The sequence below is a fragment of the Antechinus flavipes genome, chromosome 1 (genome assembly GCF_016432865.1).
Source record: "Antechinus flavipes isolate AdamAnt ecotype Samford, QLD, Australia chromosome 1, AdamAnt_v2, whole genome shotgun sequence".
NCBI classification, from domain to species: domain Eukaryota; kingdom Metazoa; phylum Chordata; class Mammalia; order Dasyuromorphia; family Dasyuridae; genus Antechinus; species Antechinus flavipes.
In genome coordinates this window covers 253,565,216-253,579,347 of record NC_067398.1, presented here as the reverse complement: position 1 = coordinate 253,579,347, position 14,132 = coordinate 253,565,216, and the positions used below count along the sequence as shown (strand labels likewise).

Sequence of the window (14,132 nt, the reverse complement as noted above, 5' to 3'; positions counted from 1 at the left end):
AACAAAACAGTAAAAGGTTAATTCTTAAGAAACATACATTTGCATGAAGAAACAGATGCTTAGAGTAATCCTGAAGGTTTCATATATAATTGTTATGTATTTGTTGATATCTGCACAACTAGCCTTTGACTAGATTGCGAAGTCAGAGAATTTGCCCCCAGTCTTCTCTTTTTGCCCTTTGCAGGACCCTTGCTAATATCTTCAAGTCAACAGTGTCCTTCATGTTCTGTTCTTCTTTCTATCAAAATCTGCTCCCAGGTAAGAATTTTATGTCAGTCATTTGTACCTTAATATAACTAAGTTCAAGTCTCTGTGGTCCCTCTCCTGAGATACCTTTTGGTTTGTGTCATCTCTGAAGGCAGAATGAAAAGCTTCTTGTTTTTTTCTTTAAAAAGCATTAGCTAACTTTATGTGAGAGATATTTTTGGCTATCTATTCTATCTAGAGACAATACCTGCATGTGCGAGTTTTCTAGAGGCAAAGACAATTAGAATAGTGCATGGTATCATGAGTTGCTTGGGTCTAATCTGTTTCTGTCACTAATTGTGTGAATTTAGGCAAATCTCTTCACCATTATAGGTCCTAGTTTCCATTTTAGTCAAATGACTGATTTCTAAAGTCCCTCTTAGTTCCATCTTCCTTTTTCATTTATTTTGTTAAAAAAAAAAAACACCACCCAAATCTTTATTGAATGAGTATCTCTACGCTGTGCTGAATTAGTTCTGCACAGAGGGGTAGTCACATGAGATAGACCCATGGCATTTCTGCAATGTGATTGTGTAAATGAAACTAATGGATAGTGAAGAAACCAGAGGACTCTCACTGAGAACATTGGCCCCTGTTCCCCTTGGTCCTCAGCACTGGCGTTTGGGGAAGCTCCTATAATAGACAGAGCTTTGCTGATACTTTCTGAAGATGCAAAGAGACTGTTCCTATATCTCAGGATTAAAATATGGGTTGTCATTGCTTCACTACATAAGTCTATTCTAGCTGCATCCATGTATAAGTAGATTTCTGTAAAACAAATCCTATTTTCCTGTTGATATCCATAATAAAAGCATAGATGCCTTCTTTTGAAGGGAGCAAAAATTGTGTGGAAAAGACTGACTTGAAAACCCAGAGGGTTAGGAATGCAAAAACAAAACAAAACAAAACCTCTTTGGTGGGTTACATCTCGTACTGGGAGCATTGCTATGTTGGCTAGGAGTTTTATCTTTTCTTTAATATGGGGTTCTGTAATAGGGTGTGGGGGTATTGAGGACCTGAGTTCAAAGTTCAGCTCTTCCATGTATTACTTGTATAATGTTGGACAACTCATTTAGGCCCCTTAGTCTTCAGATTCTTCATCTGCCAAAAGAGAGATTTGGACTAGAAGTGCTCTCAGGTTCCTTTTCACTTTTAAGTTAAGATTCTGTGGTCCTTCCAAAACCTCCTACCCTTTCCACTTTTCCAGGACTGTAATAATTATGGATAGCCTCAACCCAATAGAGCTATAAAGTTTCTCAATCTAATACATAAATAGTAATAGTAATTATGGATATTCTCAATGTAATAGAGCTATAGAGCTTCTCAAATTTATACATAAATAATAATAGTAATTATGGATAGTCAACCTAATAGAGCTCTATAGAGCTTCTCAATCTAATAAATAAATAGTAGTAGTAATTATGGATCTTCTCAATCTAATAGAGCTATAGAGCTTCTCAACCTAATATATAAATAGTAATAGTAATTATGGATATTCTCAATCTAATAGAACTATAAACCTCCTCAATTGAATAAATAAATAATAGGGTTTTTCAATCTAATAAGGCTAATAGAGCTGCGTGGCAATATCAGATGCTGTGTATAACATATGATTGTATTTTGGCTTGAGGATTCAGATTCTGTAATGTGAATTAATTGCCTGCTGGCTTTTTCACTTTGGGAAATTCAGAATTCCAGCTACAGTTTCCAGTTATAGAGAATCAGATCTGGAAGGGACCTCAACAACCACCTTGTCCATTTTGCAGATGAGGAAATTGAGGCCCAAAGAGACTAAGTAACTTGACCAAGATCACTTAGAATGAGGGATGTTCATGAAGACTTCAGGGGTTCTTCTCGAGTCTGAGCTCTGGAACCTGAAATTATCCCCACCTGTGCCACTCACTTCAATCCTTGGAGAGAAATCACTAAATGCAATAAGATGATCTCATTTCGGGTTGGTTCTTGGAATTGATATTCCTCCCTTGGGGTAAGGTGGGGAAATGGGGAAGCAGGAAGAAGACTAAAAAGAAAGCCTTCATTTTCAGTGTGTTTATTTCAATTTTTCCTCATTATGAAGTACTCAGAGAGGCTGAGCGTGTTAGATCTGGAGAACGTGATTACACAAGAGAGAGATTTTTCACAAAGAAAAAAAACAACCCATCAGAAATCCTAATATTGCTACATGAGTTTAAATAAAAAAAGTTAGAGATCAAAACATGAGTGGGCTGCAAGCTTGAAAACTTCTCCGCCAAACAGCAGCAGGCGTGAAAAAAAAAAAAAACTGGTGGGAAAACACACACACACAAAAACAGGACAACCCCATGTGTATAGATACAAAGTCACCCCCCTTCACACATACACAGAAGCAGAGAGGCCCTGAGAAATGTGGGCCATAAAGGCATTCCTAATTAATATGTCAGTGGTTTTGCTTGTGAAGACCTTGGGGGAGGGACCCAGCCTTTAGTGGGGTCAGCAAAGCCCGACACCTGGTCTCCAAGCTCTGGGAATAATCCACACTGCTTCCCTGGCTGAGAACATGTTGTTTAAACTTAAGAGAGTTACTCTGCTGACATTCCCAGGGGCATCTCAAATGTTCTATGCACCAAAAAGGACTTATGTAGTCAGTCAAGGCACTCATTTCAGTCTGTTGGAGCTGAGCCCTCAGGATTTAATTCAGTCACCCATGCACTGGGATATCATCAGTTATCACCCATCTTTGCATTCCTATCCTTGTTCTGTAAATGAGAGTTTTGAGAGCTCGAGATTTTCTGCCTTGGGCCTGAAATAGTCTTTATGGCAAGAATTACTCCATGCAGATAGTTAAGAAAAAGAGATGTGGGCTAATCAAGGGAAAAACCATGTCGGGGATGGGGAGAGAACTTGCTTACCTCTCAAGGATCCTCCCAGCTTTTCGTGATTCTATTTTCTTCACCTTCTTTGTTTTTCCAAATCCCCTGCTGAAGCAATCTTAGGTAGAAAGCTGGAGTCTCACCCTTTCATTTAATAGATGGAAAAACTATAACCTTGGAAAGTAATGTGGATTACTCAGGATCGATCAGGTAGCATCAGAGATAGTTTTTGGACCTGGGTCTTCTGACTCCATTGTGCTACTTTGGCCAGCCCTCATGGTAGAGTTGACTTCTTTGGGATTTGAACCTTTATCCAGATATGTAGAGTTTTTTATATTGAATTGATAATCACCAAAAAAAAATACTGGTCTTTCTGAAGAGAATTCCCAGTTCCCTGTCTCTTCTCAGAGTTTGAAGGAGTTAAAATTAGAAAAAGATCTTAACCACTGCAGGATAAGAGCTGAAAGGCATCCTAGAAGTTATCCAATTTAATTCCTTTATTTTTATAGGTAAGGAAACTAAGGGGAAGAGTGGTTTACACAAAAGTATACAGTGAGTAAATTGTAGAGCTGGTATTTGAACTCAGGCCCTATATTCCAAATATTTCCACTCTATCATTCCACCTCCATGACAATAATAATAATTCAGTCCTTTTGTGTTCATTATTTCACTTCATTTTCCCAATAGCTATGAAATACATAGATCAAGGATCAATATTTCTATTTTATCCCTCATGGCATAGTAGATGGACATTCAGTCTCTGAGACCAGGTACAATTCCTATCTCTAACACATTAGTTGATTGACCCTGGGCAAGATCCAGCCTCAGTGTCTGAGGCTATACTCTAAGACAGAGCTTTTTAACCTTTATTTTTTGTCTCATGGTTCTCTTTGGCAGTGTAGTGAAGTCTGGGAGAATATTTTTAAATGTATACATGAAAATACATGGGATTAAAATGGAAACCAAAGATTAGTGGAAATAAAGGTATAATTTTCTCTCATTTAAGTTCACAAACCATCATGGAAGCCTACTATAGGTTTAGTTCTTCAGTTCTGAAATGGTGAGTTGCAAAAATGTTGATATATGTTGGTCAGATGGGGTTTCCTAACTTGAAGTTATGTCTACCAATAAAATAATAGATTCTGCCCACAATGGATCAATGAACTGAAGGAATGAATAAATAAATAGTTGACTTATTATAGCATTTAAAAGTCTGCAAGATAGTTTTAATATCGCATTTTATCTTCACAGACCAGGACCTGAAGTTCACAGAAGTTAAAGATTTATGTATCTTGTTCTCATGCATCTCATTAATAGCAGAGCCAAAAATGGAAACTCACATCTGTGGACCCCTCAGCCCAGAGTTTTTTGGTTTTTTAAAAAATAATAATAACTTTTTATTTTTCAAAATGCATACAGGAACCTTTTTGTAATAGCAAGGAACTGGAAACTGAGTAGAGGCCTATAAGTTGGAGAATGAATAAACTGTGGTATATGAATGTTATTGAATATTATTGTTCTATAATAAACAATCAGCAGGATTTCAGAAAGGCCTGGAGAGACTTACATGAACTGATGCTGAGTGAACTGACAGAACATTGTACACAGCAACAAGAAGATTGTGTGATGATTGACTCTATTGGATGTGACTCTTTTCAACAATGATGTGATTCAGGCCAATTCCAATGGACTTGTGATGGAGAGAGTCATGTGCACCAAGAAAAAGGACTGTGGGGGGCTGAATGTGGATTACAACATAGTATTTTCACTTTTTGTTGTTGTTCTGTTTTTGTTGCTTGCTTTTTGTTTTCTTTCTCATTTTTTTTCTTTTTTATCTGATTTTTTTGTGCAGCACAGTAATTGTGGAAATACATATAGAAGAATTGCACATGTTTAACATATATTGGATTACTTGTTGTCTAGGGGAGGGGATGGGAAGAAGGAAGGGAGAAAAAATTGGGATACAAGGTTTTGCAAGGGTGCATGTTGAAAACTATCTTTGTATGTTTTTTTCCAGTTATAAATCACATTTATTTCTTTTTTAAAAATAGCTTTTTACTTTCAAAATACATGCAACATTCACCCTTGCAAAACCTTGTGCCCAATTTTTCTCCTCCTCTTCCCTAGACAACAAGCAGTAATCTAATGTAGGTTAAACATGCAGTTCTTCTAAACATATTTCCACATTTATTATGCTGCACAAGAAAAATCAGATCAAAAGGGGAAAAATGAGAAAGAAAAACAAGTAAGCAAACAACAGCAACAAAAAAGATGAAAACACTATGTTGTGATCCACATTCAGGTTCCATAGTCCTCTCTCTGGATCCAGATGGCTCTCTCTATCACAAGTCTATTGGAATTAATATCCCAGAGTTTTGTTACTGAATTTGGGGGCCTTTGGGTTGGCATTCAGGAGTGAGGAAAGCCTCTAGCCTCCAGCTTTTTAAACTGCTGGTTGCAGCCCTTTGTGAGGTTCCATAACTAAATGTGAGGGTGCAAGATTATGGTTTATCATCAGGAAATGTTTTATTTGTATAACTATTTTATTTGCCTATATACTTAGGGTCATGCAAAATTTCTCAAGGAAAAGGGTCTCAAATGAAAAAAGTTCAACAAACCTGTAACCTTTTTTTTCCTTAAATGATTTCCCCAGCCCCCTAAGGCCAAAGGTACTAGAGAAAAGCCACTGGCAAAGAGTGGAGCAATCAAGAGAAACATGAGTGAGTGGGCTGAGGTTGGGGATAGAAAGAAGGAAAGGAAAGGAATCCCTCCTTGGGTTCTCCGGGAAAGTATCCCAAATGTGGGAGGTGTTTCTGCCAATCCGACTGGTGTCTGGTGTCTAGGGAAGCAGAGTTACTGCTCATCTCCCTGTCAGACTTCCTGCATAAGCCACAGCTGACAGCACTGAAGGGGGAGGCAATTTGGGTCAAGTCCCCTGCGGGAGGTAAACACCTCAAAATCAGGCTCATTCCCCTATAGTGATTCCTTGTTCCCTCCTGGGATAGCCAGTTTTACCCAATAAAAGTTCCAGGTATTTTTTTCCCACCAGACAGCACAGCCCTAAGAGATTAAAGTCTCAATGGGCTTGAGAGAAATGCAAAATTGCCAGAGGAGACTTAACCTGCTCTCCAATTCTATTTAACCTAAGTGACTGTTTGCTATTTAGCTTGAGTAATAGTTTTATTATTTAGACCGAGTAACAAAATTAGTAGTTTGCTGCAACACTGAACAACACCGAGGCCAGAAATGTGCTTACACACACCCATAATTGCCTGCGTATGAGCAGAAAAAGGCCATTTTAGAAGAATTTTCTGCTTTATACTCTGCTGGATTTGAAGTAACAGGGAAGGGGGAGGTGAAGCACGGGATTGTCAGCCAGTAGCATTTAGTGATTCACCCCTCTGCTCCTTTGTCCTGCCCTCCCATTCCATGATTCTCATTTAGAGATCTCCTCTCCCACTACCTGATTCATTAAAGGATTGGGGTGAAGGCCCTGTGACTTACTTAGCTGGTTAAGTGTGGAACTGAAGCTACAAGGTGTTAGGGAAGACCCCACAAGTCACATGTTCCCCTCAGGGAGAAGGGAGAGTAAACTATTTTCCTCTATCCCTCTTCCTTTGACAGTATTTATTTCTGAGAGGGGTGTACTTGGAGCTATAGATATGGGGTTAGGGCAGAAAAAGGAGGAGTTCATAGACTGTGCAGATTTCTTTTCTTCCAAGAGTTAGAAATCCCTTTAAATCAGGGGGTTCTAAACCTAGAGTCCATGGATAGATTTAATGAACTTAGATGGGAGAAGAATTACATACTTATTTTTATTAACCTCTATCTAAAATTTAGCATCTCATTCAATTATTAATTTTGAAATTTTCTGAGAAGAGTCCATTGACTTCCCATAGAATCTAAAAAAAGTCTAAAAACCTCTGCTGTAAAGAATGAACCTGTAAAGGTACCAACTGTCTGTTACTTGTGCTTATGAAGTTTTAGGCACTTTTCAGGGCTGCCTTTATTTCTGATAATTGTAACTCATTCCTTTTTTTTTCTTAATAACTTTTTATTGATAGAACCCATGCCAGGGTAATTTTTTACAGCATTATCCCTTGCATTCACTTCTGTTCCGATTTTTTTCCCTCCCTTCCTCCACCCCCTCCCCCAGATGGCAAGCAGTCCTTTACATGTGTAACTCACTCCTAATACCTTTCTTGGGAATATTTGCTTGGCAAGAGGCCAAAGGCATAAGGGAGAGAGATCATGGATCTGTGTATGGAAGGACACCTGTGTTTAGACTCTGTTTTTGGCACTTGTTGGTTTTGTGTCCGTTGGCAAGTCACTTAGTTTCTTTAAAAATAATGTGGAGTGGGGGCAGCTAGTTGGTGCAATGGATAGAGCATCAGGACCTGAGTTCAAATCTGGCCTCAAACACTTAATACTTCCTAGCTGTGTGGCCCTGGGCAATTCACTTAACCCCAATTGCCTCAGGAAAAAAAAAATATACACACACACACACACATATATATGTATTATATATATATATAATAGAAAGGCATGATAACTCTATGAAGGGCTGTATATTATGTGGGATAACAGATTTGGTAAGATAGATTCTAACACTGGAATATGATTCTAGAAGGATATACCTTACTCTAAAGTAACAGGATAGGCAAATGTTTATTATAGATCATATATTAAGGTAAACTCAGGTGAGAAATAGGAATTGGAATGAGGTGGGGATGAGAGAAACACTATGGAGAGCATTTGAATGTAGTTTAGTAGAATCAGAAACAGAAAGGGATACAGTCATTTGGAGACTACTACAAACCACTGGGACAGAAACAGGAAATAGATGATTAGTCTATTAAAAAAAATTACAAGATTGCTATTGAGTAGAAATGGGGGCTTCTTAGCCCAGTGTTTACTGTAATTCTTTCTCTGCCCAAAGTAGGGAAATTAATCATTTCTCAACTCACCACGATAATAATAATTTCATGCTTGAATCAAATTTCTTTTTTATTGTAGCTTTTTATAAGACATATACATGGGTAATTTTTCAGCATTGGCCTTTGCAAAACCTTCTGTTCCAACTTTTCCCCTCCTTCCCTCCACCTTTTCCCCTAGATGGCAGGTAGACCCATACATGTTAAATATGTTAAAAGTGTATCTTAAATGCAATATGTGTATAATCAGTTATCTTGTTGCACAAAAAAAGTTGTACTTAGAAATAAGGTAAAAGTAATCTGAGAAGAACAACAAAAATTCAAGCGGACAATAACAGAAGGAGTAGAAAAGCTATCTTGTGGTCAGACTCATTTTCCATAGTTCTCTCTCTGGAAGAGAAGAGCTGGTTCTCTTCATTGTCGAACAAATAGAACTGATTTGGTTCATCTCATTACTGAGGATGGCCATGTCCATCAGAATTGATCATCATATAGTATTGTTGTTGAAGTATATAATGATCTCCTGGTTCTGTTCACTTCACTTAGCATCAGTTCGTGTGAGTCTCTCCAAGCCTCTGAAATGATCCTGCTGGTCGTTTCTTACTGAACAATAATATTCCATAACATTCATATATCATAATTTATTCATTCTCCAATTGATGGGCATCTACTCAGTTTCCAGTTTCTGGCCACTACAAAGAGAACTGCCATAAACATTTTGGCACATACAGGTCCCTTTCCCTTCTTTAGTATCTCTTTGGGGTATAAGCCCAGTAGAAACACTGCTGGATCAAAGGGTATGCACAGTTTGATAACTTTTTGAGCATAGTTCCAAATTGCTCTCCAGAATAGTTGTATGTGTTCACAATTCCACCAACAATGTATCAGTCCCAGTTTCTTGAATCAAATTTGACAAAATAAAACTTGAAGAATAATTGAAGGTAATGACTTATACAGATTCAAAAATTAATTTTAATCAATTAACTTATATTCCTTTATTACCTACTGTGTGCCAAGCACTGACAAATTAGGAAAAGTATTGTTAGTCACCAGTTGATCTGAAAAAATTCTCAGGATTTGGGTGGACGTATCCCAAAATCAGTCATGTCTGACTCTTCATCACCCCATTTGGGGATTTTCTTGGCAAAGATACTGGAGTGGTTTACCATTTTTCCTTCTCCTGATCATTTTATAGATGAGGAAATGGAAGCAAACAAGGTTAAATGACTTGCCCAGGATCACACCTTTAGTAAGTGTCTGAAGTCAGATTTGAACTCATGAAGATGAGTTTTAGTGACTCCAAGCCCAGTGCTCTACTCACTGAGCCACCTAGCTGCCCATATATATCCAGATGGCTCCATGTTTGTCAATAGTATAGGATGGAAGCAAATTAAAAAAAAATAGAATGGAACATTTGGCTGCTCTGAGATCTTATTGCCCATATCTAAGGAGGAGGTGGTAATCTGTTTAGATCCATCCCTGGCCAAACCACATCTGGAATATTGAATTTAGCTTTAAGCACCACATTTTAGGATAGAGAGGTTGAGGAGCCAGTTAGTAGGGAATAAGAGTCTGGAAACAGTGCTTTTATATTGATCTGGCATATGTATTTTATATATCATAAGGTTTTTTAGGACAGATAGGATCATAGAAAAGACCATGGAAGCCATCAAGTTCAATCTGCCCCTTTTACAGGTGAGAAAACTGAGGCTGAAAGAGATTAAGGAGACGCTAGAAAGCATCTGAAAGAAGACAGCCAAGTTGATGAGAGGTATTGAGAGCATTCCATATCATTTGAAGGAGCTTAGAAAAAACAAAACTTGATGGGAAGGAGGGATGATAGTATGGCATGATAACTCTGTGAAGGGCTGTCTTCTGGAACAGAGATAGGATTTCTTCAGCCCAGGGGGCAGATCTAGGTGCAGTGGATAAAGGAAGCAGATGTAGGCTTGATAGAAAGAAAAACTTCCAAACAATTGAAGTTATATAAATAACTACATAAAAACTATGTAATATATAACATAATATAAATAGCTATGTGATATAAAAGATTGCCTTGGGAGATAGTGGGTTTCTCCTCTGAAAACAGAAGCCAGATGACCACTTGTTGGGTATACTTATTCTAATGTGGATAGGACCCCCAAAATCCCATCTGATTCTGAATATTTGAGGACATGATACTTGGAGTTCCTATAGAATGCCATAGAAATTTAAGTGATTTGACTAATTTTGACTCCTCTTCCTCTAATCCCATCCCAAAACATGGCACAATGACAGACTCCCTGAACTTGCAATCATAACACCTAAATTCAAATTCTGACTCTGCTGTTTTCTACTGGGAGGACTCTGATCAAGTCACCTTAAATCTCCCCATGCCTTAGTTTCCTCATCTGTAAAATGAGGGGCTTGGAAGTCATTTGCCTCTAAGGTTCCTTTCAATTCTAGATCTCTGGCTTTTGATCCCCTAATCCTGTGAAGTCTGTTGTTTATTTGTTATGGACTGTTTTCCTTGCCAGATGGATCTGAAGGAAATCCCCAGACTTATGGAGAGTGATAGATGTTTGGCTCATGGCCTCCTTGTGAGCTGGTGATTGAGTTGGGTTGATTGTATTTTTGAGGAGGGGGTGGGAGGGAGGACTCTGGAGACCTTTCTGACCTTGGGAAGATTTTCTTTGGAACACTGGCATTGATTTCTGGAGACATTCTGAGTGCTAATTCATAGCCCCAGGTCTGACCAGCTGGAAATCAAATCTGTGGGTCAAATACAAACCAGGAAAACAAAGCCCTATTGCTCCCATCCATATTTGGAGTTGAAAGTCAGGCTTGTAGCTGGTCACTGAATTGTCAAATCAGCAAACACCCTTCACAATTTTTATGTGATTTACCTGGATTATATTCATTTATTTTTTAAAGTTTTATTGATGTTCTTTGTTTTTTTTTTTTTATCTGTCATTTTCTGATATGCCTCTAGGCCTTTGATAGGAGAGGATTTAGAAGATATCCTCTCTAGCATCATAGATTTAGAGCTTGCAGCCTTGTAAGCCATCATCTTTAAACTCTCTCCCAATTTTACAAATGAGGAAACGGAGTCACACAGCCTTGTGTCTAAGGCAGGATTTGAATCCAGGCACTCCTGACCCTACTCTGACTTGGACACTGTGACCCTAGCTTTAATCTCTCTTAGTCTCAATTTTCTCCCCTGTAAATGGGGCAGATTGAACCTGATAGATTTCATGGTCCTTTCTATGATCCTATCTATCCTAAAAACCTTATGATAAAGAAAAATACACATATAATACCAATGGAGAAAAGCACTGCTTCTAGCATTTTATACAACATTCTCTACCCACTGGCCCCCAACCTTTTTATGACTAACCCCAATTTAAAAAATAAAAGCTGAAAATGCTTTTCCTCTGACACACTCCCAATTCAACATAGGGACCTCTTTGGTCCCCATGGCGACCTAGACACCTAGCTTCCTGTATCCATGCCATGCTCCCTATAGCCTCAGCAGATACTTACCTCAGTCCCAAACCCTATTCCTAGGATCTGGTGATTGACTGATGTAAATTGTGTCCTGGGACAGGGAACCCAGAGAGGTCTGTCAGTAAAGTACTAGCTTTACTTTACAGTCGGTGAGAATCCTTCCTGCCCCATCTCCTGGAACCTGAGTAGGACACTCAAGTTATAGCAGATTGGGGATGGGGGACAGGGATGTGACATCTGGTGTCTGGTTTGAGATGGAAAGGCATGACATCTGGTGTCTGGTTTTAGGTTGGGGAGGGGATATGACATCTGGTGTCTGATTCGGGGATATGAAGACATGACATCTGTCTTCACATATTTGAAGAACTATCTTGTAGAGAAGAGATATTGTTCCATGTGGTACTGTAGGGAAGAAACTAGGAACAACAGGTGGAAGTTAATAAAGAAACCGATTTTTAGGGAAGGGGACAAGCATTTATTAAGTGCCTACTAGGCCAGCTACTGTGAAGTGCTTGACAAACATTATCTCATTTTTAGCATCAACAATGTGAGATAGGTTTTACTATTTTATAGTTGAGAGTCTAAGGCTAAGTGACTTTCCCAGGCTCATACAGCTAATAAGTAGCCGAGGACAGATTTGAACTCTCCCAGACTTTAGGCTATTTGGCTGGACTTCAGTATAATAATTTTTTTTTGTTCCATGTTCCTGACTAATAGAACAGCCTCACGATAAAATTAGCTGTTTTAAGAAGTCATCAAATATCTGCCACTAGAAATCTTGAAGAGCAGACTTGAAACTGATTCCATTGCTATCAGTGGGGCTGGCTGGCCCAAAATAAGGATGTGAAGTCCCTTCGAAGCTCTTCCTGTACCCCATTCAGCAGGAGGACAATGATTATCTTCCCACTTATGGGTCCACTTAGAACAAAATGTTAATTCTCCTCAAGAGACTTAGATAGAATAAACAGAAAACTATTCATGAGATCATAGGTCCATCTCGTTTTTATTGATGAAGGAACTGAAGCCCAGAAAGTTTCATGAGATCATAGATTGAGATGAAAAGAATTCTCAGAAATCATCTGATCCAGGGAAGGAAATGAGAATTTACTAAGCACCTACTATGTATGCCCCAGGCACCATGCTAAGAATAAAGCATTTATGGTGCTTGAGACATATGGAGAGACTATTATCATTTCCTTATTCTTGGACATTGTACTTCTTGTAATGCAGCCAAAGATGGCATTGACCTTGATTATAATCCACTGGAACCCTCAGATCTTTTTCAGCCAAACTGCTCTCTAGTCAGGCAAACCAAATTTTATGCTAAAGAAGCTAATTTTTTTTTCTTGAAATCCAAGTATAAGTATTGAATTTCATTTTATTAGATTTAGCCCAGCATTCTAGCCTGTCAAGTTCTTTTTGGATCTTGACTGTAATCCAACTATCCGTCCTATCTATACCATTTCCCAAATCATTGATAAAAATGTTAAATAGTGCCAAGGGCCAGCACAGAGCCCCGGGACACTCTACTGCAGTCCTTTTATATTGAACTATTAATATTAACCCTTTTGTTGTGAATATATGGTTAGAAATTCAGTGAGAAAATTTATAGACTAAGCAATATTTATCTCTCAAAAATATTAAATTGTGCATCCAATAAACCAATTTTGGGGATAAGAAAATCAGCTTATTTTTCTGTAATAGCTCTCTTGTCCTCCTTTATCCTGGGAAGTTACCCCATAAACATAAGTTCCCTGCACCATCTTTCATGGGCTTTAGAAATATATTTAAAACCCTAATGTTTTGAAGCCAAGTTACTTTGGAAAAGACTGATAAAGATGCATAGCATAAATGACCCTAAGAGTTGGGAAGGGCTTTAAAGATTATTTATTTCAATCTCAGTTTTTATTTTACTTTTTTCAATCTTGCCTAGATAGGATTTTTTTTTACATATGTTTTTAAAACTTGGAGTTCCAGATTCTCCCCCTTCCTCACTCCCTCCCCTTTTCCCCCTCATTGAGAAGGCAAATGTGAAATTATGTAAAATATTTCCATAAAAATCATGTTGTAAAAGAAAACATAGCTACCCCTCAAAAAACCTTAAGAAATATGCATTTTTTTAAATAGCTTTTTATTTTCAAAATATGTGCAAAGAGTGTTTTCAACATTCATTCTTACAAAAAACCTTGTGTTTCAAATTTTTCTCCTTTCCTTCTCCCCACCCTCTCTCCTAGACAGCAAATTATCCAATATATCCATCACAGTTCTTACTGTATGCAATGTTCTCTTGGGTCTGCTCATTTAACTCAGCATCAGTTTATATAAATCTCTCCAAGCCTCTCTGAAATCATCCTGCTGATTCTTTCTCATAGAACAATAACATTCCATAACATTCATGTACCACAATTTATTCAGTCATTCCCTGATGGACATCCACTAACTTTCTAATTCCTTGCCACTACAAAAAGGATTGCTACAAATATTTTTGCACATGTAGATCCTTTCCCCTTTTTTAAGCTCTCTTTGGGATACAGACCCCATAGAGACACTGCTGGATCAGAGGGCACGCACAGTTTGATAGTCCTTTGGGCATAATTTCAAAATGTTCTACAAAATT

The 14,132-nt window shown here is 38.1% G+C and overlaps 1 protein-coding gene across 3 annotated transcripts in view; it reads left to right on the top strand.

The window, feature by feature from the left end:
• Nucleotides 1-14,132, top strand: part of ELFN1 (extracellular leucine rich repeat and fibronectin type III domain containing 1) — a 202,020-nt gene that overhangs the window by 17,536 nt on the left and 170,352 nt on the right. For all 3 annotated transcript variants that reach the window (XM_052000188.1, XM_052000170.1, XM_052000178.1), the window contains exon 3: nt 185-258. The gene's annotated coding sequence lies outside the window, so the exon portion shown is untranslated. The remainder of the gene's footprint in view (nt 1-184; nt 259-14,132) is intronic.